The sequence below is a fragment of the Thamnophis sirtalis genome, unplaced genomic scaffold (genome assembly GCF_051295495.1).
Source record: "Thamnophis sirtalis isolate CommonGarterSnake01/CBP01778 unplaced genomic scaffold, rThaSir2_p1.2 scaffold_3, whole genome shotgun sequence".
Taxonomy (NCBI): Eukaryota; Metazoa; Chordata; class Lepidosauria; order Squamata; family Natricidae; genus Thamnophis; species Thamnophis sirtalis.
The window spans coordinates 29,173,161-29,193,307 of NW_028261383.1; the positions used below are offsets into that span (position 1 = coordinate 29,173,161).

Here is a 20,147-nt window from a genome sequence, read left to right on the forward strand (position 1 = left end):
GCTCATGTGTTCCTCCATTCATGCAAATGATGCTTGCACTCATGCACGAAGCCCACATGAGCAGAGGGTGCTTGAGCAAAAGGTGCTTGTGCTCACACTTGCATAAGGGGAAGCACCCTTTGCTCAAGGGAGTGGAACTTCATGTGTGAGCACAAGTGCCCTTGGCTAACACGAGTGAAGCTTCATGTGCTCATGCTCGCCCATCTCTCCTGCAGACCAATAATGGGAATTCCAGTAAGCCCACAGTGACATGATTACAATCTGGTTGCTAGGCAAGTAGTTCTCCCTTACAATGGTTGCTTCCCTGCTGACTTTTCATAAGCAAAGTCAATAGAGCAGATGATAGGGAAGCATGAAAGTTAGTCATACCGAATTTTCCCCCAAGCAGCTTCACTATGGAGTACAAGATGCACAGATCTTGTATCCCATAGTGTGCATTTGGGATGCAGCATCCCATTACTTGCCCAGTTGCACTTGTGCTGCAAAGCAGCACTCTTTCTCCAGCTCACATGCACTCGTATTGTGCCACAGCAACCTGTCCTCAGCCTGCATGCACTCATACTTCACCACTTTTTCCCCATCCCACATCACTCCATAGCACTCACCCACTCACTTGCCTGCTTACAAGCTACTGAGGAATTATGAGTTCCCACCAGCTTCTTGCAGGAAGTTGCAAGTTGCTGTCATTTGAGTTTTTTCCTTAATGACCCACAGTTCTCACTTGACAACAGCAATGTGTACTGCTAAGATTGCCATCACTAAGCAATGTAATCACAGGACTTGATGATCACATCATTTAGAGACAGAAAATCTGGCCCAATTGCTATTGTTAAGCAAGAACTATCTATACTGAGACTGAGGAAGTAGTCTTCAGATTTCATCTTCTTTGAAACAATTGCATTAAAAGCCTATGGTGAACTTATATAAGTTGTCTGAAACCAGTGCAGACAAACTGTCACTGGGAAGTTTTCATAATCTAATTTTTAGATGAGTTGAACATCTGTTGTTAATGAGGATTACTATGGACATTCTCAATCATCCAGTTAATGGTTTTCCCAAAGATACTTTTTTAGGACACACTTGGACTTTCTGTTTTCTCTTTGAAGACATTTTGCTTCTCACCTAAGAAGCTTCTTCAGCTCTGATCTGAATCTGATCTCATAGCCAAAAAACATCTGTTCTCCTTTGTTACTCTCACAGTAAATGAGAGAAATCCTACATCCAAGTTAAGCCAAACTTTACGTACATACATGCACGCATGCATGCATACATACATACATCATATACCTGGGAAGCAAAAATGTGTGACTCTTGCAAAGGAATGGCATGATTTTCCTGATGTGTTGAGAGGCAATCCTCTGATGGACATGGTGCGTTTGGGACACCATCAAGTTAGAATAGAATAGGATAGAGTAGGGTAGGGTAGGATAAGATAGGATAGGATAGGATAGGATAGGATAGGATAGGATAGGATGGGACGGGACGGGACGGGATGGGACAGGACAGGACAGGAGAGGACAGGACAGAACAGAACAGAACAGAACAGAACAGAATAGAATAACAGAATTGGAAGGGACATTGGAGGTCTTCTAGTCCAATGTCCTGCTTCGGCAGGAAACATTATACCATTTCATTTTTTTGAGTTCATTCTTGTTGAGTGCTGGGCTCTGGACACTTTGATTTGGTAAACAATTGGAGGAAGGAAATGTTTTTCCTCTTTCCAGATAATGTAGAGGTGGCTAAGATAGGTTTGACACTACAAGGACAGAAATCAAAATTAGGACAATCTAGAATCCTGATTCAGCATAATGAGTGAAACTGATCAATATGTGAATAAAAATACATTGCAATTGCATTTGGGAGGGCTTTGCTTTTCCAATGCTTTCTGAATATCCAAAGGGAGATAATGTAGAAGGCAGAAGTAATGGCATTGAGAAACCATTACCAAGACAAGGTCAGATAAAAGTAACACTAATATGACATAGCTTTCCTAATCTGTAATATATTGAAGGGTTAACTGACAAAAAGACAAAGACAAAGAAAAGACACCTGTAAAAACGAATTTATATAGGTAAATTTATAGGTAAAGGTTTATGTAGATATAGCTAAAAAAATTCCCTGGCAGTCATGACGAACCCACGGGGAGGTGCTCATCTTTGTTACACAAATGAAGAGCCAGCTTTGTCTGAAGATACTGTTTGTATCTTCTGAAGGCGCTAGGGATTCGGACCGCCGAACTGCCAACCTTTCTGATCTTCAAGCTCACTGTCTTAGCCACTGAGCCACCGCATTCTTTATGACTTTGGCTTATGCCTATATAATTGCCTGGAAAGATATGGAAGGACTTTGCCTTCCTCCAATGTGTTTTTTTTTCAACATCCTAGTCTAGCATACAGCCCTAGACTTCTCTGCTAACATCCTGTCCAAGTAGTTTCCATGCTTGGTTCTAAATACATCAGTATTTCTTCTGGGCAGCTAAAGCACCACTAATCTGCTTGATACTCTCAGAATTGTTCCACTAAGCAAGAACCTAAACTATCATTAGATCAATGTGAACCACTTTGTCTGGGATGTCCCCAGATTTTCTGTGTGTAAAACCTGAACCTGATCTTCTAAAGATTGCATAGTATATACCAGTGATGGCAAACCTTTTTTGGCTCACGTGCCAAAAGCAGGGGAAGCGCAGGGAGTCATGTGCAGGTGTGCCACACTCATAATACAATGTGTGACCCCAGCGTGCATGCATGCATGACCATGACCCCCACATTTTTTGCATGTTTTTTTCACCCTCCCCAGGCTCCAGAGGCTTTATAGGAGCCAGGTGAGGGCAAAAACAGGCCCCCCTGCCCCCCCACCCAGGAAGCCCTCCAGAGGCTTCAGGAGCTTCCCTGTTCAGGAACGGACTTCTGGTTTGCTCATAGGGCTTGTTTTAGCTCTCTGGAGCCTTCAGGGACCTTCCGGAGGCTTCCCTGAAGGCTCTGGAGGGCAAAAAATGACCCTACGAGCAAACTGAAAGTCACCTTCAAAAGGCTTCCCTGGAGGATGAAAACCGGCCATACAGACAAACCGGAAGTGACTTCCGGTTTGCTCGTAGGGTCATTTTTTGCCCTCCAGAGTCTTCTGGAAAGCCTCCGGAAGGCCCCTGAAGGCTCCAGAGGGCTAAAACCGGCGCTATGAGCAAACTGGAAGCCCATTCCCGAACATCCAGTTTGCCCGTATGTACAGTTTTTGGAGCCTGGGGAGGGTGAAAAATGGCCTCAAAAAAGGCTGGCGGCTGGCCAGCGCATGCATGCGCACTGGCCAGCTGACAGGGCAAAGCCTAGTGTGCCCTGATAAATGGCTCCGCGTGCCACCTGCCATAGGCTTGCCATCCTGGGTATACACTGTAGTCAATGTCATTGCCCTGTTAGGACTGCTTTTCACTTTCTCTTTTCAGCTTCAATTCAACATGCTTCTTAACACTTCTTGGCTATTGCACATTGATCATTTTTGACTCCATAAATATCTCTGGATCTATTTTATAAAAATGCAACTTAGGCCTTGACCAAGAACAGTGAAAAGCTATTTTGAAATATAGTCATAACATAACCTATGTTATGCTTTTGCAGTTCATCAACTCCTATATATAAATCAGAACATCAGATTCGTGTTTTTCTATGAAGCAATTGACCATCTTCAGGGTTGATCCAGGCAAGATATGTAACTAATGTGCTACTTAATTTATGCTTCATAAAATGTTTTAGAAGAGGTTTCTAGATACAATGAGCATTGTTTCATTAGTGCATACTAGTCAGGTGTATTTAGACGCATGACATTGTCCATGGGGTCATTTTCTCAGATTTTCTTTATCCCTTCACCTTCAGCCATTGTTGATATTGCACTAAATTAGCAACATCTTTTGGTCCTGTCAGGGTAATGATTTAAGAGTTGACCAGCTGCTACAATGATGTAATGCTGGGAATGAGTTAGCAATTCGCTGATATCACATAAGAGCCTATATTAAGAAGAAACTAGTGGTGGGTTGCTAACCATTTTACTACTGGTTCACCCTGCTCCTGCTCGCACGCATTCCAGGTGGGTGGGCAGAGCCTCCCACCACCACCACTACCAGTTCGGCCAAACTGGGCCGAGTTGGGAGCAACCCACCTCTGGAAGAGATCCTGTTGGGGCATATATCACTCTCCATGTGTGCTTCCATGCTGTAATTGCTGATTACTGTTTGTTTGAGGTCTGACTAAAGTACATGTATGTATATATTCCTTGTAGATAAACCACTATTAAAATGCAAACTTCTGTTTACTGTATTTGCTCCTGGGTTGTCTCACATAGCCACACTGTACGCACTCTGACAGGTCCCCTACTAGGAAATCTGTGTAAGTGATAGCAAAAGTGATCATATCATAAACAAGTCAGTAAAAGGTCATTTAAAGATTAATGCACTAAAGGCAAACCAATACAAATTAAGTAATACATAAAATAAAATCCAAGGCATTGCAGCACCATCCATGAAATTTCGTAGCAGATCTTATCTTTAACCTTGAAGAGGCTAATTTTCCCCATTTAGAAAAATAGAAGTAAACTTTTAAGAGAGGCCTCTGTTGCAGAGGTGGTATTCAGCAGGTTCTGACCAGTTCTGGAGAAGCAGTAGCAGAAATTTTGAGTAGTTTGGAGAACCGGTAAATACCACCTCTGGAATTTACCGGCTCTGCCCCCATCTATTCTCTGCTTCCCGAGTCCCAGCTGATTGGGAGGAAATTGGGATTTTGCAGTATCCTTCCCTTGAAGAGGGGAGGGAATGAAGATTTTACAGTATCCTTCCCTTGCCACACCCACCAAGCCATGCCATGCCCACCAAGCCACACCCAGAGAACTGGTAGTAAACATTTTTTAATCCCTACACTGCTCTGATGGGTTTTTTTAAAAAATAACTTAAAGAGATATCCATTCTGGAGTATCCAACCTTCATTGAGGAAGATTGTCTCATCCACTGTAGAGAGAATAATAAGAAATTCTAACGGCCTTCCTGGCCAGTGTTCAATTGTTTTAGCACATTGCACATTTTAGCACATGTAAAATCTCAGGAATAAGTTTACGGAGTAGAGGACAAACTTTCCTAAAATCCCTTCCTGACTCTTAAATTAGAGCTATGCCCTTGCGTCATGCAGAACTGTATTTTTTCCAGTTGCATACCTGTTACAACAACAATTCCCAATTCCCCTTCTAATTATCAAAATCATGGTTATTTATTCTATTTTGAACAACGTTTGTGGGAATTTCATCATTACCATTAGTTGCAAACCGATGTGATGGAAATGGGATTTAGACAACTGAAAATCTGACATGTAACCATCTCGGACTCTGCTGAAAGCAGGTTGTGGTAGAATTGGGACTGGGCCAGTCTGGATCTGCATGTTCCTCTACCTTGATTTGGGGCCAAGCTGGACCATCTTCACTGCAGTTGTGTGATCTTTTGTGAGTTCTGAGAGCCAACTCTGTGCCAAAGAGACTTCTATAGGAAGAATCCCCATCAATACATGTCAAATGCTGCTGCTGAAAATACAGTTTTTTCTGCTGCAACTTCTCTCCAAATTTCCCTGTACCACGATGCTGACAAAATGCCCATTGAAGGTGATAATAGAAGAAAAGAAGGAGTTCAATTACTACAAGCCAGGATACTACCTGATTAGTGGAATAACATCAGGAATAATTTCTCAACTCTACCCATATATTTTCTCCAAGCCGCCAACCCACCGATTGAAAACGTAATTTTCTCCATGTGCAGGATTCTGGTGATTTTGCATGTTCTAATGTATTTTTTTTCCCCCCAGGGATACTTTCCATTTCCCAATTCCTCACCTTGAGAAAGGCAGGTCTTCTCTCTTCTATGTTATACTCTATCCTTCCTTTACAATCATTCATTCCATCCTATGCCTTTTACCTGTTTTCTAAGCTTTTGTGACTTCCATTTCACTTTTTTGCTTTTTTTTTAAAAAAAAGGAATACCTTTTGAAAACCAAATTCAGGGAGAATAGAGACCTTATACGATAAGCTAATGGTTTGGCGACAGTGGATTACATTAATATTTATTTATTTCATTTTATTTAGTTTGTCAAACATGTAAAAGGTAGCAGGTATAAGTAGAAACATAAATATGAACACACTAAATGGATATGAATATGTGGGGACAGTAGAGCAGGGACGGTAGGCATGCTGGTAGGAATGGGATGAAGTCAACAGTAGACAGTCTTAGGTTAAAATTATGGGGGTTTGGGGAAGAAACCCACAGAGTCAGGTAACACATTCCAGGCATTGGCCACTATGTTGCTGAACTTGTATTTTCTGCAATTAAGTTTGGAATGGTTTACCTTGAGTTTATATCTATTGTTTGCTCATGTATTATTGTGGTTGAAGCTGAAGTAGTCATTGAAGGTAGGACACTGTAGCGGATAATTTTGTGTACTATGCTTAGATCAAACCTTAGGTGGCATAGTTCTAGGTTCTCCAAGGCCAAAATTTCAAGACTGGTGGCTTAGGGTATTCTGTTGTGAGTAGAGGAGTGGAGTACTCTTCTTGTGAAATACCCCTGGACTCGCTCAATTGTATTAATGTCCGATATACAATGTGGATTCCAGGCAGATGATCTGTATTCAAGAATTGGCCTAGCAAAGCCTTTGTATGCCCTATCCTGTAGCAAAACAATATTTGAGACTAAAGGTGGCTTGTTGAGAAGTGGATCACCTCCACTTGCTCAAGAGCTAATTCAACACTTGAACCCAGAATTAGTCACCTCCCGGGTGGTATAATGGGAAGAAATAATATAATACAATGATGACATATAGCTATACTTGGTAACATCCCCTTTTAGCATTCTGGAGAACTGTGAAGACTATGGTTCTTTTCCCAAACACTGGGTAAGGATGGAGGATTTTGCTGTGAGGATATCTAGTCTGGCTTTGAGGAAAGGGATATTTTCTTTTAACTATTCTGGATTGTTGTGAGTCATAGATGGCCCTGTAAGTCCTGTAAATAAGCAAGCAAATAAAGTAAATAAATGTTTGGTTTTGCAAAAGTTTATTTAAACAATCTGAAGCCATTTTCTACTTTCTTTTACTAGTTTTCCCAACTGAGTTAGTGAACGTGTTGTTGTTGTTGTTGTTAGTCACAAAGTCATGTCCGACCTATCACGACGTCAAGGACAATATTCCTCAGGGCCTTCCTGTCCTCTATCATCCTCTAGAGTCCATTGAAGCTCACGCTGACTACTTCGGTGACTCGATCCAGCCACCTCATTCTCTGTCGTCCCCTTCTTCTTTTGCCCTCCATCTTTCCCAGCATTAGGCTCTTCTCCAATGAGTCCTTCCTTCTCATTAGATGGCCAAAGTATTTGAGTTTCATCTTCAGGATCTGGCCTTCTAAAGAGCAGTCAGGGTTGATCTCCTCTAGGACTGACTGGTTTGATTGCCTTGCAGTCCAAGGGACTCGCAGGAGTCTTCTCCAGCACCAGAATTCAAAGGCCTCAATTCTTTGGCACTCAGCCTTTCTTATGGTCCAACCTTCACAGGCATACATTGCAACTGGGAAAACTGTAGCCTTGACTGTATACACTTTTCTTTATATGCACATATGGATGATTTTCCTAACACAAGCACACACACACACACACACACACCCTGCAAGTCATAATTTGGAGAACGTTTTAGTTAAGATCAGCTCTGGTGATTTTGGTAGGATCCCTCTGATCCTGATACACCAAGTTTACTATAACTCTGTGGTGTTTATTTTGGAACACCAAACCCCTCTGATCCTGTTATACCAAGTGTACTTTGTTTGGTGTTTGGAAGAAGCTCCTATTGGAATCAATTGGAGTGTTCTTCTAATAGAAATCTCCAAAGATTTCTATCATTTGGAAAAAGCAAGGAAAAAATGATTATGGTTTAACTGAACGATGACTGTCTGACTATTTTTCCAGCATTGCAATATATAGATATAAAGCTGCAGTAAATCTAGCGTGCTTTCATGAATTGGTAGATGAAATCCAAATTGAAGATGATGAACTCTGAATATCTGTTACGTTGCAGGGAATTGACCAGCTTCTACCACATCCTGCCCTTTCTTTTGACTGTTCGTGAGATCAACCAGAATCCAAAACTCTTACCCAACATCACCTTGGGTTACAATATCTATGAGAATTTTTTTAATGCAAGGATACTATATGAGGCCATGCTGGACTTGCTATCTACAGGGCAAGAGAATGTCCCAAACTACAGATGTGGAAGACAAAGGAACCTGCTGGCAGTTCTTGAAGTGATGGATTCTGAACGGTTTGATCATATTTCTACTGTCTTGAGCATCTATAAAATTCCACAAGTACGAATGTAATAAGGATTTAATAGCAATAGCACTTATACTTATATACCTCTTCACAGGGCTTTTACAACCCTCTCTAAGCAGTTTACAGAGTCAGCATATGTGCCCCCAATAATCCGGGTCTCCATTTTACCCACCTCAGAAGGATGGAAAGATGAGTCAACCTTGAGCCTGGGGAGATTCAAATTGTTAAATTGGAGGCAGACAGCAGTCAGCAGAAGTGGCCTGCACCATGGCTCCTTAATTCTAAATTAGCTCAGAAAACACGCAAATAACTTTAAAGGCAGATATTAAAAGACCTGAAGATCACAAAGTACTTTTTTTATTGCATTCCACAACATGGCTTGGAACCAAGCCTTGGCTTTGGGACTTTTGCTCTTCTACCACTGAAGATCCGTTCTTCAAATAGCAAGTAGATAAACTTGGGTGTCTTAGTAGAATGTTTATTAAAGTTGGGGAAAAAATGAAGAAACGTTAAGGCTTGAAGAAAAGCATTTGAATGTGGTCTGTTGCAAGAATGAATGTTTGTTGAAAAGCCTTTTGTAGGTGTACAAAACAGTGTACTTCTGTTGGTAAATGAAAGTGTGAGTGGAGTTTGTTACAAGTATATTAAAAAATGAGTGGGAGACCATAGTTGTTGGGAATTTTGTAAAATGGGTATATCAACCCAGAAGAAGGAGAGCCAAGAATGTAAGCGCGTTGAATAACTGGTTTTGAAATTTAAAAAGCTAAATAACCAAAACAGGTTATTTTGGTCATAAAATGATAGAATGAAAAAATTAAAAGGGACCATAGAGATCTTCTAGTCAGGGGTCGGCAACCTTAAACACTCAAAGAGCCATTTGGACTCGTTTCCCATAGAAAAGAAAACACCGGGAACCACAAAACCCTTCCCTTGCCTGATTATTTTCTAAGCATCCACAAAACTAGCCTATGCATTTGAAATAAAGGTTCTGTTTTCTTCTGAACACTTCTTTTCTTGGGTTTATCCATAGTTGGCCTATTGGGGGGTCGAAAAGTTCAATAAATTGTGTGCTGGCGGGTGTCGCACATTGGCAGTTGTGATGCATATTTTGAGCAACAGGAAACTGCAACAGAGGGATGAAAAAACCACATGTGGCTCTAGAGCCGTGGGTTGGTCAGTCTCTTTTGCCCCGAGACTGAATCTTCAGACCAGTCCAGACAAATGGCTGTCCTATTTCTCCTTGGAAATTTCCAGTGATAGAGCTTAAGAAAGTAGGTTAGTGCAACTCTAAATCACTCTCATGGTCAGGAAATTCCTTATTTTTTTTAAACAAAAGTTTTGGTCTGAAGATCAAATTGCAAAATAAAGATGTGAAAGAAAAGTGAATGGGTTAAGGAAGACCATGAAACAACTTACGACACATCCAGACAGCAGCATTAACATGCTTCCTTTTGTCCACATGAAAACTCAAAGAATGTCACCATGAACTCATTTTCTGTTATCTCTTATCACAATGTCAGCATTCTTGGGTTCTTTAGAATGAGATTATTAAGCATGTATCTGCAAATCAGATAGAATAGAATAACAGAGTTGAAAGGGACCTTAGAAGTCTTCTAGTCCAACCCCCTGCTTTGGCAGGAAACCCTGTACCACTTCAGACAAATGGCTATCCAACATCTTCTTAAAAACTTCCAGTGTTGGAGCATTCACAACTTCTGGAGGCAAGTTGTTCCACTGATTAATTGTTCTGTCAGGAAATGTCTCCTTAGTTCTAAGTGGCTTCTCTCCTTAGTTAGTTTCCACCCACTGCTTCTTGTTCTACACTCAGGTCCTTTGGAGAAAGCTTGATGTCTGAGTCTAGTATTATTAACCAATTAAATGGTTTATTAATACATTTTTGAAATGGGGGGAACCTTGGTGTTCTCTGAGCTTGGTTGTTTTGTTGCAGACATTTCATTATTCAATGCACTGATGATGTTACCTAGTTTGGGTCATGGAATTCAGAGACCACCAAGGACCCCTCCTTTCAACTCTGAGCTACATAATTTCCTCCTTTATTGGTAAATTTTTCAAATCACTGATATAAAACTAATGAAATAATATTCATCAAATAATAAATTTGATGCCGTGGGATATACAAAACAATATTTCAATTTAACATATACAGTAAAGCAATGAAATAAGGAGCAGTAATCTCTGATAAATAAATTTGTTTGTCTTTTCAATGAAAAAAAAGAACTTCCATGAGTAGGATGGTATGGACTGGGATTGGAGTTTAGGCAAATTCTGATTGAAAACTGAATTTCTGGATTTAGCCATCACTAACAATCTGAGTGGGAGATTTCTCTCTCTCTCTCTCTCTCTCTCTCTCTCTCTCTCTCTCTCTCTCTCTCTCTCTCTCTCTCTCTCTCTCTCTCTCTCTGTATCTCTCTCTCTCTCTCTCTCTGTCTCTCTCTCTCTCTCTCTCTGTGTGTGTGTGTGTGTGTGTCTGTCTCTCTCTCTCTTTCTCTGTCTCTCTGTCTCTCCTTCTCTGTCCCTGGTAAAGCAGGTGAGTTTTCTGTTCCAAAGTATTAAGATGTTCTTATCTACTTGGATCACTTGCTGACTATCTACTATGTGGATGACCCATTGAGTGTTAGGGCAAATGTGAGCCTTAGTTGTTGGCAGCAGAATTGTCCCACTGCATCCACTCCATCACCCAGAGTTAGTTGCATGAGTAGGGTTTCACCAGAGGGATGTATTTGCATGAGAATCACTGACAAATTCTAGAGAGGGCTCCCCAGAATCGAAGGGAGTTAAAAAGTTTCATGTAGGTATTGTCTTCTGTAAACTTATCTCAGCAGTGGGGAAAGGCTCTTACATTTAAATATCTGTGTCAACATTCCCACTGACGAACCCAAGCAAAGCAAGCACAGCTGAGATGATCCAATCTCTTAATGCAAACCTTTATTGAGTCTGTCTTCTGCACCCCTATAACTGTCTGGTTTGGCTCTGCAACCAAACAAGACAGACACAGACTTCAATGAATAATTAGAACTGCAGCAAAAACAATTACTGCCAACCTGCATTCCACTGAGGACCGGTTTACTGCACTAGTCAAAAAAAGGGCTGTAAAAATATCTACTCACCCCTCGCATCCTAGACATAAGTTGTTTCAACTTTAACCTTTTATGGATCAGAAACAAATTCCTTCTATGTCTAATCACACTTGGCCAAATAAAGCTTCTATTCTATTCTATTCTATTCTATTCTATTCTATTCTATTCTATTCTATTCTATTCTATTCTATTCTATTCTATTCTATTCTATTCTATTCTATTCTATTCTATTCTACTCTACTCTACTCTACTCTACTCTACTCTACTCTACTCTACTCTACTCTACTCTACTCTACTCTACTCTACTCTACTCCCTTAGTTCTCATGGCTGGCATCTTGATGTCTGGAACCTAAGCTCTAACTCCCCCTTCCCTTACCCCATAGATCATTGGCAAGCTGAGAAACGATAATAGTTGCAACAGCAAAAGTGCCTTTTTGAAGATTGACAATCTAATTTTTAACGTTAAAGGGACACAAATTACCAATATCTTCTCTTTCACCTTAGATCAACTATGGTGCTATCAGCCACATTCCTGAGAAAAATCATCATTTCCCTTTTTTCTACCGAGTGACCCCAAAACAAGAACCTCCTAACTCAGCCATCGTCCAAATGCTCCTGCATTTCCGATGGACGTGGATCGGCCTCCTTTCTCAGGACAATGAAAGAGGAGAAAATTTTAAGAGAAGCTTGGAAACTCTAGCTGTAAAAAATGGAGTTTGCATTGTCCTCTCAGAAACCATCCCTGCAACAAATACAGATATAAGTTTTGGAAAAATGTTCATGAAAAGAAAAAGGCAAAAGCTTTTTTCTCTTATCAACAGTCAAATAAAAATTATAGTTTGGCAACTGGATTTTCAGGCCACAACAATGCTATCAGGATTAATACAAACGTCTGGAAGGAAGAATGCATCCGTTGCGGGGAAAGTGTGGATTGCTACAACTTTGACAGATATAAGTATAACAATGTTTTACTATGTGGTGGATCTCCAACATAAACATGCTTTGCTTTCCTTCCTCACCCAGACAAAGGCAAGGAAACCATACCATGACTTTAATTCATATTCTTCTGCTCTCTTTCAATTTGGAAAGGAAGCGTTCCTGTGTTCCTACACAAAGGCGGTGAAGTCTAAGAAAGTTTGGGAAAGATGCCAAGAAAAAGAGAACTGGGAATTCCCGCTCCCTGATGTGGTTGCAAGAATGCAGTCTGAGGATGCCACCGCTATTTCCAAAGCAATCCGAGCTGTGTCCTTGGCCCTCAATGCTGCCTTTTCCTCCCAACTGAGTAAAAGGAGGATGCATGTTGGAGACCATCAGTCACCTCAGATTTTGCAGCCATGGCAGGTAAGACTTGTTCTACAAGGTTCCATTGATGATCCCCTTTCAATTCCTCGGTACTAAATTGGAAATAGAGAGGGGTGAGAGACCCCAAATACCAGTTGTCCACTTCGTAGTATTTGAGAGTGTTGAGAAAGAGATGATGGGGGTATATCTTCCAAATTTAAACTACCTGTGCTAATTTGAGAGAGCAATAGCACTTAGACTTATGTACCGCTTCACAGTGCTTTATAGCCCTCTCTAAGCAGTTTACAGTGTCAGCATATTGCCCCCAACAATCTGCGTCCTCATTGTATCCACCTCAGAAGAATGGAAAGCTGAGCCAACCTCGAGCCTGGTGAGAATTGAATTGCCAAACTGCTGGCAGTCAGCAGAAGTAGCCTGCAGTACTGCATTCTAACCACTGCGTCACCACGGCTCTTCAGGGGATGCTATAATAAAAGTGATACCTCCAACTGCCAAAGCAGTTTCCCCATTTACAAATTAAATAAGCATCAGAATGCTTCATCCATCCACAGCTCTCATCCCATGATAGCACATGCTGGTTTTGTCTAGTTGTTAAGACATGGAGTTAATCCTAAATTTGTATTTTGGATTAAAAGTGATTTTTTTCCTGCTAAAAAGATACCACCACAGCAAAAAAGAAAAAAAGAAAAAAGTGTAAATCAATGTCTGCTCCCAACATCTTCTGGAGGCAATAAAAAGCTCATACACACATATCCTCTACTGATGCTTCAATAGTTAGACTTTGAAAGAGATAATGTTGCTATGAAACCTTTGTCTTCAATGAGCCATGGTGGTTAGAATGCAGTACTGCAGGCTATTTCTGCTACCTGCCAGCTGCCTGAAATTTGGCAATTCAAATCTCATAAGGCTCAAGGTTGACTCAGTCTTTCATCCTTCAGAGGTGGGTAAAAATGAGGACCCGGATTGTTGAGGGCAATATCAGGGGTGGGTTTCAATTTTTTTTATGACAGATTCGGTGAGTGTGGCTAGTTGGGGGCATGTGACTGAGTGGGTGTGGCCAACTTGACATCCCTCATGCCCATTTAGTCACATACCCCAACTAGCCATGCCCATGCTTCTGTGGCTGCTTCTATCTCAGCGCCAAATGGTCCATGCCCTCCCCCTAAAACTAATGCTGCAGGAGGGCAGGAAATAAGCTGGTCTTGGGAGATACCTTCCCTCCCTCTCCAGAGAGCCCCTGTGGAGAGAGAGAGAGAGTGGAGGTGGGCTGGTTTGAACATGGGTGGGTGGTTTGTGGCCAGTGCCTCCTTCACTTGTTGGGGCAGGTGCAGCAAGACGCATGTCGCCACCTGCCTGGGTGAAGACATCATGCAGACAGGTGAGTTTTTCTCCTCCCCTCTCTCTTTGTCCACCTGCTTCCTGGTGCTTTTCCTCCTGCTCCTGCCTTGCATTGCCTGGTCACCAGGGCTGAAGAAACGATGGTGTGGGGTTAAGCAGAGACAAGAACTCTTGAAATTTCAACATTCTATAATTTTGTTTTTTATTGTTGCTGTTAAGATTGTGATGCTGAGCTATAGTTATGAGCCGAGGTGGCGCAGTGGTTAGGGGGCAGTACTGCAGCCACTTCAGCTGACTGCTAGTTCTGCAGCTCGGCGGTTCAAATCTCACTGGCTCAGGGTTGACTCAGCCTTCCATCCTTCCGAGGTGGGTAAAATGAGGACCCAGATTGTGGGGGCAATATGCCGACTCTGTAAACCGCTTAGAAAGGGCTGAAAGCCCTATGAAGCGGTATATAGGTCTAACTGCTATTGCTATTGCTGTTGCTATAGTTTTGCAGGACAATCTAAAGATTCCTTCAAAAAATAGAATATATTGGAAAAAGGTCTGATATCCCATAAAGAAAAGTCTGGAATCATCCTCTTGCAGGCCAAAGTGCTGAGCTAAAGGAGTTGAAGTTATTCAGAGCACTTCCAGTCCAGAATTATAGTCATAGAATCATTGAATAAGGACTCGGTGTATAAACTGCACATGTGATTTTCTTTGCCATTGTAGCTTCATCAGTTCATGAGAAACTTCCAGCTTCAGAATATTTCTGGGGACAGAGTTTATTTGGATGAAAATGGAGTTCCTGCTGCTGACTTTCATATCATCCACTGGACAGTTTTTCCTAACAAGTCTACTGCTGGGGTGGAAGTTGGAAGTGTAGAAAGAGAAGCCTCCTCAGAAGTCAAGGTCTCCATCAATCAGAGCGCTATCCAATGGCCAACATCATTTCACAAGGTAGCTGGTGCTGTTTGGGTTTGAGTCTTCTTTTTAACTCTACATATGAAGACTTTTCTTCTCAGAAATGATTATCATTGAGGACAATTGAGATAACCTCCAAATAAGGGAACCTAAAGTCCCATTAATTCACTAGCTATCATGTGTCTTTAATTGTGTTTCAATACATATCACAACCTGCTATTACAAATTGTGTTGGGGTCTTTACTGTCTTCATTAAAGGTAAAGGTTCCCCCGCACATGCGTGCTAGTTGTTCCCAATTCTAGGGGGCGGTGCTCATCTCTGTTTCAAAGCCGAAGAGCCAGCGCTGTCCAAAGACGTCTCCGTGGTCATGTGGCCGGCATGACTAGATGCCAAAGGTGCACGGAATGCTGTTACCTTCCCACCAAAGGTGGTCCCTATTTTTCTACTTGCATTTTAACATGCTTTCGAACTGCTAGGTTGGCAGAAGCTGGGACAAGTAACAGGAGCTTATTCTGTTACATGGCGCTAGAGATTCGAATCGCCAAACTGCTGACCTTTCTTATCGACAAGCTCAGTGTCTTAGCCACTGAGCCACCATGTCCCATAAAGGTTTTCCATAAAGGTTCAGGTTAAATGGTGTCTCCAATACTTAAAAAGGAAAGGCATTGGTGGTCTCCATCAGTAACTGCTATGTCAACTATTCCTTGGCTAAGTTGGCACACTGTGCTACCTGGCTGCCAGAAACCAGTTCCTTGAAATAAACCCCATTCCACCCCAATTCATAGGTTGCCCTAAATGATCTTTATGTTTAGATGGTGCCTTCTTCGAGATGTGCAGAAAGTTGTTATCCAGGATATGCCAAGCTCATAAGAGAAGGAGCACCAATTTGCTGCTATGACTGTTCTCTATGTATGGAAGGAACTTTCTCTATGCAAGAAGGTACCGTATTTTTCAGAGTACAAGACACCTTAGTTTTGGGGGAGGAAAATAGGGTGTGTGTGAATCTGCCTACCAGGTATTCATCTAGCTAGCGTCTCTAGTCTGGTCAGCTTCAGCACATAGGTTTGCTGGTATTGAGCATGCACACTTTTTATCCACTGGACTATGCATTCCAAGTGAGGCCATACTGATTAACAATCACTTGCAATCATTACAAACAATCATTATTGAGGGCAAGTGAGAAGTTTATTTGGACCAAAAAGGAGTACACTTTCCTATCTAAACTCTATCTGAGATCATCAACCAGCACGATCAATGCTATTTCTATTCTGGAAACTTACAGCAGTAGTACCAGCAAATTATTTGCTCCACAGAAAAGTTGAAGGGCATACTGAAATGAAAAAAATTCAAAGCATATAGCCACAATTTGCAAAAGAATATGTTGCATTGGAGAGAAGTAGATTTTCCATTCCTTGAGAAATTGTTTTTGAAGCACAGAGTCCATTTTGTTTGTCTCTACTCTTCCAAGCCTCACTTAGATGTACCGGTATCCAAAGGGGGGAATATGCTTCAGTAAAAATATTGGAAGCTTTTTATCAGCCCTAGTGAGGTGCTAATGAGTGACGCGATCTTCTGATCTGCCACACTTTTCCTGCTTTTCTCATTGCTGCTCCCTCTGACAATCAGTTTTGCTTTATAAGCTTTATTTCAGCCCTAATGAGGCACTAATGTTGGAGGGAGCAGCAATGAGAAAAGCAGGCAAAGCACGGAAGATTGTTCACTCATTAGCATCTCATTAGGACTGAAAAAAGCTTTGAAAAAGCTACATTTGGAGTATAAGATGTACTCAAATTTTCAGCCTCTTTTAAGGGGGGAAAAGTGCATCTTATACTCTGAAAAATACGGTAGGTAGCTCTGGGAAAAAATAAAATTGAGGGTGCAATCAATACTCACTCTTGTTTTTCTGGGCAACATTTATTAAAATACATAATGAAAAGGAGATGAGATTTCTGAAGTTGTTACCTTCTTACATGGTTCCAGGAAAGAAGACACATTTTGCAAGAGTTGATAAACTCATTGGTCTCTTAGTCTTTAAAACAAGCAATGATTATTTTTAATAAATGTTGGGACCTACAAATTCTTCAGGGAAGAAATACTGAAATACTTCCAGCTGCAGGCCAGACTGCGTGAGCTAAGAGCCACACTCCATAATGAAAATGGAGTGAAAACATAAACTTTATTCCACTTAACTTAGACATGAATATTTTGAGTTAGTACAATTTGAGTTCACACCATCAACAACTTTATTCCACTTCCTGGAACAATCAAGTGATTGAACTTGATGTAAGAGCCCTTGTCATTATCAAATATGCAAAGAAACAAGACAATTGTATATGTCCCAATATAACTGAGCTAATTAAAGGCAAAGATGCAGATTTCCACCCATCTTTGCATTTAGTAGAAGTCAAAATATGACTACACTTCCATCTTTCAGGTCATATTCAGTTCCATGTTCCATATAGTTTCTCACTTGTTGAGAGATATATAAAGTATAAATCACTTGTTGATTTATACTTTATGAATATGTTCTCTCACTATCCAATGTAGGCTTTAACCAAGTACAATGGGAAAATATTTTTGAGTATGTTCTTGAATGCCCTCAATATTCTTTCTCACTTTTAAAAACATGTTTTATATACTGTAGTAGTAGTAGCAATTAATTTCATTTGTAATTTTCATGATTCTACAGCTGCAGAACTAGACAGGTGATTTTTTTCCCCAGATGCAGCCCATTGTGAAAAGTGTCCAGATGACCAGTATTCCAATAAGAAGCGAGATCAGTGTGTCCCCAAAAGTATAAGCTTCTTATCCTACGAAGAATTATTGGGATACATCCTGGCTTTTATTGCCATTGCTTTGTCCCTAACCACCGCCTTTATTCTGGGAATCTTCATTAAATATCGAGAAACTCCCATAGTCAAAGCTAACAACCGGGACCTTACCTACCTCCTCCTGGTTTCACTCCTACTTTCTTTCTTGACCTCCCTTCTGTTTATTGGTCATCCCAAGAAAGTGACCTGTCTTCTTCGTCAAGTCACCTTCAGTTTCGTTTTCTCAGTTGCCGTCTCTTCCTTGCTGGCAAAGACTATTATGGTGGTAGTTGCATTTTTGGCTACAAAGCCAGGAAGCAGGATGAGAAAATGGCTAGGGAAAACTCTGGGGAACTCCATAGTCTTGTCCTGTTCTGGATTTCAAGTAGGAATCTGCATGATATGGCTAGGAATCTTTCCCCCATTCCCAGATTCTGACTTTCTTTCCCAACCAAGACACATCCTGCTGCAGTGCAATGAAGGCTCAGTCTCCATGTTCTATTCTGTCCTTGGATATATGGGCTTTTTGGCTGCTATCTGCTTCGTGGTGGCTTTTTTGGCCTGAAAACTGCCAGGGACTTTCAATGAAGCCAAGTGGATCACCTTCAGCATGCTGGTCTTCTGCAGTGTTTGGATCTCCTTTGTCCCCACCTACCTGAGTACCAAAGGGAAATATATGGTGGCTGTGCAGATCTTCTCCATCCTGGCCTCCAGCCTGGGTTTACTAGGCTGCATCTTTGTCCCCAAATGCTACATCATTATTCTAAGATCTGAATTGAACACCAAGGAGCATCTAATACAAAAAAGAGAATGAGAGCTTCCGAATTTAGAAAGTATTTTTTGAACAGCTCAGTTTTATTGCTTATTTGCATTAGAACATAATATGCCTTGATGGTAATCTTCTTTTTAGATATTCAAAACAATCTTTGTCTGTCAATGTGGGTTCTGAATTATAATGGGTAGCTTACAAGTAGTCCTCCAATAGCAATCACATATACAATAACTATTCAAATTTGGGATTGTGTTGAACAAGTGGTACTTATGACAGACTCTCAAAGTCAGTAGTCCCCAACATTTCCAACATGGCAGCCCAGCCTGGCACGGAGAGGGGCATGTGAGTGGCAGATACATGTGCATGCACACAGCTCTATTTGTGCAAGTGGTGCTCATGCGTTCCTCCATTCATGCAAATGATGCTTGCACTCATGCACGAACCCCATTCACATGAGCAGAGGGTGCTTGAGCAAAAGGTGCTTGTGCTCACACTTGCATAAGGGGAAGCACCCTTTGCTCAAGGGAGTGGAACTTCATGTGTGAGCACAAGTGCCCTTGGCTCACGCGAGTGAAGCTTCATGTGCTCATGCACGCCCATCTCTCCTGCAGACCAATAATGGGAATTACAGTAAGCCCACAGTGACATGATTACAATCTGGTTGCTAGGCAAGTAGTTCTCCCTTACAATGGTTGCTTCCCTGCTGACTTTTCATAAGCAAAGTCAATAGAGCAGATGATAGGGAAGCATGAAAGTTAGTCATACCGAATTTTCCCCCAAGCAGCTTCACTATGGAGTACAAGATCCACAGATCTTGTATCCCATAGTGTGCATTTGGGATGCAGCATCCCATTACTTGCCCAGTTGCACTTGTGCTGCAAAGCAGCACTCTTTCTCCAGCTCACATGCACTCGTATTGTGCCACAGCAACCTGTCCTCAGCCTGCATGCACTCATACTTCACCACTTTTTCCCCAGCTGGCACAGTATCCCCATCCCACATCACTCCATAGCACTCACCCACTCACTTGCCTGCTTACAAGCCACTGAGGAATTATGAGTTCCCACCAGCTTCTTGCAGGAAGTTGCAAGTTGCTGTCATTTGAGTTTTTTCCTTAATGACCCACAGTTCTCACTTGACAACAGCAATGTGTACTGCTAAGATTGCCATCACTAAGCAATGTAATCACAGGACTTGATGATCACATCATTTAGAGACAGAAAATCTGGCCCAATTGCTATTGTTAAGCAAGAACTATCTATACTGAGACTGAGGAAGTAGTCTTCAGATTTCATCTTCTTTGAAACAATTGCATTAAAAGCCTATGGTGAACTTATGTAAGTTGTCTGAAACCAGTGCAGACAAACTGTCACTGGGAGTTTTCATAATCTAATTTTTAGATGAGTTGAACATCTGTTGTTAATGAGGATTACTATGGACATTCTCAATCATCCAGTTAATGGTTTTCCCAAAGATACTTTTTTAGGAGACACTTGGACTTTCTGTTTTCTCTTTGAAGACATTTTGCTTCTCACCTAAGAAGCTTCTTCAGCTCTGATCTGAATCTGATCTCATAGCCAAAAAACA

The 20,147-nt window shown here is 41.4% G+C and overlaps 1 pseudogene; it reads left to right on the forward strand.

The window, feature by feature from the left end:
• Positions 1–5,604: 5,604 nt before the first annotated feature.
• Positions 5,605–18,602, forward strand: LOC148047753 (vomeronasal type-2 receptor 26-like; annotated as a pseudogene).
• Positions 18,603–20,147: the final 1,545 nt, after the last annotated feature.